We start from the raw sequence: 3,950 nt of genomic DNA on the forward strand, positions 1-3,950 counted from the left end.
CCTTTGTGCTGCGGCGGTTTTCGTAAAGGCGAGCGTGATGTGATAACATGAAGATGCGTGGTAGGCGAGAAACCGCTTCCCCGCGGGATAAAGGACGAACGGATTGGTAGAGCGGGAAAAGCGATAACGGTTGGATCATCAAACGGAGGATCGGATGGTGGAGGGTTAAGACACGCACTTTGGGCGATGCGATAGGTGATGTGACAGATGAGAGCGGGCCCGGGTTATAAGGGTTTTCGGGGGTTTAAAAACATTATAAATAACATATGCCCGGGAGCTTTAAAGGGAAATGTGGGAAAAAGATAGAAGGGTTTAAAAGGATATAAGGGGAATTTGAGAAAAAGGAGGAAACAGAGGATTAAGGAATTAAGAGAGCCCTAAACCAATGAATGAGAGTTTAAATAAACTGCTGCCAGACTTGCACAACCCAACCAGCACTGTTTGACCTATTTTAATCCAAAATGAGCTAAACTGTAGCAGAGCTAACATAACCCATAACCGTGGGTTTGTGTATGACCCATAACTAAGTGATTACAATGTGCCAAGAGCCAATGAAGGCAAAGGTTTTGTGTGGTTAATCTATAACTGTGGGTTTTTGGATTACCTATAATCAAGTTGACAATGGCAAGCTTAGAGAGGGTTTTGTGTGGTTTACCCATAACCGTGGGTTTGTGGGTGATCCATAACCATGATGATTGCAATGTATCAAGTCCCAATGAAGATAAGGTAAAATAAAGTCCCTTGTACAAAAATGTAGCTTGAAACGTCATACATTCCACTTAACAAACACTATTTTATAGCAACATCTCATAATAAAAATAACCAACATAAGTCAAGTAAAGGCTTGATTGTATTGATCCTATGCATGTGGTTGTTTATTGTGTCTTTTGGAGAAGAAGCCACAAAAGCCAAGGAGCTCAATAGCTCCATTATAGCTTCCTCTCACTGACTAGAGTAACATTTGATAAATCTTTTCCTACGTAAGTCGAAGATGAGAAAGCATCAGGTCATGGTGTTTGAGAAGTTATCTATGATCAACCATACTCCCATACTTGCAAATGTTGAGGGCTAGGAATGCTTCTTCAGTGTGGTGAACAAGTACTACCCTTAAATTCATTTCCAGAGTACGTTATTGGGGTAGATGGGGGACCTTTCCATCCACCAATTGTGCCTGGAGCATTTGTTGCAAGAGAAGAGGGCTGAACTTGAAGCATCCTAGATGCTGAAATTGTGTAGTCTCTACTTCGATCATTATTGCCTTTTACATTGGGTTTAGTATTACAAGTATAAAATAGATGAATTTTAAAATATACTCCAACATATATGCAATGTTAGTCTAAGCCTTCCTTGGCTATCATAATGAAGGAAATATCTGCATATTGTATGACGGCCTGAAATCCTCCATTCTTCTCAAATATTGCAATTTTATGAACCATATCAAAAGATGAAAATATTGCAGTTAAAATGTGAACTATCACTACATATTGCATATTTTTGATGGATGTAAGAAGTACATTACTCTCTCTCCCTTCTTTTCCCATCAGGTCCAACAATAAACTGCTCAACTCCTCTATAGCGGAGGGCTTCACAGGTAGGTTTGAATTTGTGTAGTCTTCGATGAGTCTAAAATTTGACATTTAAGTCAGTGAGTAGAAAATGATATCCACAGATGGCATGATACTACATGTTCTAGAAGCAAATATTTTGGTATGCTTCGTCCATCCGAGCCACTTCTTGTAGAAGCAACAATATCTGCATCACCAAACTACACCAATGCCTGAAGACCTGCAGTCTTCTTGAAAATAGCAATCTTATGCACGAACCCAAAAGCTGAGCAGGTTTTGGTGATGAAGCATAATACGAAACTATTGCAATGGCTTGATTCAACAAAATCCTAGCTATGGTTGGCTCCCACATTACACTTAGTATTTACAATTTTCTCGAATGGTTTGCACAACTCAATAAGCTCCTGCTTAGTGCATTCCCAGGGAATATTTTTGAGGTGTAGAACCTTCAATGTAGGTTGCATGTATCAAAATTTGGGCTAACTGGTTGAGGAAGCCATTGATATGTGGAAAAGGCTTGTGGATAAAGGATTTGCAAGTGAAACGAAGAGGGATTCGAACCTTAGACTGCCACAGGAAGAAGATAATAAAACCCTTATTATTGTTCTTGTTCTTCCACTTATAAGAAGCCTTTACAATACAAGGATCTAGTGTGTCGATGACGCCATGCTTTCTTCTTTAGCTTCTACTTCAAGCTCGCCTTGACCGACAAGGACAAGAACAAGCTTGGCACCGACCCTTCTGTAAAACCCATGGTTGTCTTCAACAAGTAAACCTGCGCTTGGACCTATTCCTGTTCTAGTATGACATAGAGAGCATATTTGTTACACGGGAACCGCTCCCTAGAGGTGGGAAACCCGTTCTAGTGGTTCCTGCACTCCCGGAAGCTTTGGAATTGTATGGGAACGTTCCATTTTCTATGGGAGCTGCAATGGGAGCTTGGGAAAGTTCCGGGAGCTTTGAAGACTATTTTTTTTGGAGTTCCCACGTTCTCTGGGGTTGGGGAATACAAAGCATGTAGACAAATATGTTGAACTGCCCACAAAACATGAGGCTTTGTTGAAACCTTCATAGGAAGAAAGGCTAAAGACATCCTTAACACCGATATCCTTAATTGAGAAACTGGAGCAATCTCTTAATAGGTTAAGGAAGTGTGTGACACCTCAATGTAAGGGTGATATTTGGGATGTCATGCTGATGAGTATTTATTTTTTCGTTTATATATATGTATCGCAGAAGATTGTGTGCGTATTGTATGTGCCAGTCAATGCTTAACCATTAGAGTCGCTTTACTTTTTCTCATAAGAAATTGTTCCTTTGTATTTTTAAGGCAGATTGTTTCAAATACTGGTCATGTGTCAAAGAACTGATAATGAACTTGACATTTTAATATTTTATATATATAAAGGGAGAGACTCAGGAAGAGAGACACCCAGAGAATATATTTATATATAAGAGAGATTATATATTTAAATTGATTTTAATATTTGAATATTTTGATTAAATATTAATTTTGATTATCATATAATTATATAATATATATATATATATATATATATATATATATATATATATATATATATATATATATATATATAGATATATATATATATATATAGATATATATATCTTTTATATAATATTACTGTTCCCGATTAGCCGTTTCCTGTAAATTTTGGGGAAACCTCTAGCCATTCCTGACACTCGTACCCAAGTTCCCAACGTTCCCACGTTCTAGAAAATCATGCAACATAGGAGAGCATGTATATGTGGGTTTTCAAGGAGCGCCTAGAGAATGCCCTGGGAAAGATGCAAATGCGTAGCTATATGAATGACCATTCATGATTAGGCGAGCCCCTATTTCCCTTTAGTGTAGAGAAGGGTTTTGGAAGGTCACATAGAATGCAAAGGATGCACTATAGGGGGCTATCAAACCCCCATTGCATTCATTGAATTGAGGCCGTAAGGTCATAGAACGCATCCCAGGTAATTGAGGAAGATCTCAAGAAATAGATGAAGTTGACCAGTCGTGATTTGAACTTTTCCATTCCCTCAGATGCTGAGGCCTTCATGACTTGGAGGAATCTTCCCAACAAAAACCTTTAACTCGAGAGGCCTCTCGCACCACCATGCTTGAAACTCCATAACAATATTAATAAAATCAATAACATAGAGAATTACACATATTCTTCTGCTAAGAGAATTACACATATTCATGTGAAACAGTTGAGAACAAGGTTTTAGCAGAAAGTAATAAAATTTTAAAACAACAAGTGGCATTGCTACAGGAATCTCTATTGCTAGGGAAGGCAGAATGGCATCGCATGAAGGCGGAGGTGAAAAACATAAAGAAATCTGTAGTGGAAAGTACAGAGGTGGTGAATG

General features: G+C 38.4%; 1 pseudogene; it reads right to left on the bottom strand.

Annotated features, from left to right (window-relative positions):
- Positions 1 to 1,082: 1,082 nt before the first annotated feature.
- On the bottom strand, positions 1,083 to 2,029 carry LOC149232387 (polypyrimidine tract-binding protein homolog 2 pseudogene; annotated as a pseudogene).
- Positions 2,030 to 3,950: the final 1,921 nt, after the last annotated feature.

The sequence above is a fragment of the Pinus tabuliformis genome, chromosome J, assembly GCF_031772625.1.
Source record: "Pinus tabuliformis cultivar Carrire ecotype Pingquan chromosome J, CPIR1, whole genome shotgun sequence".
NCBI classification, from domain to species: Eukaryota; Viridiplantae; Streptophyta; class Pinopsida; order Pinales; family Pinaceae; genus Pinus; species Pinus tabuliformis.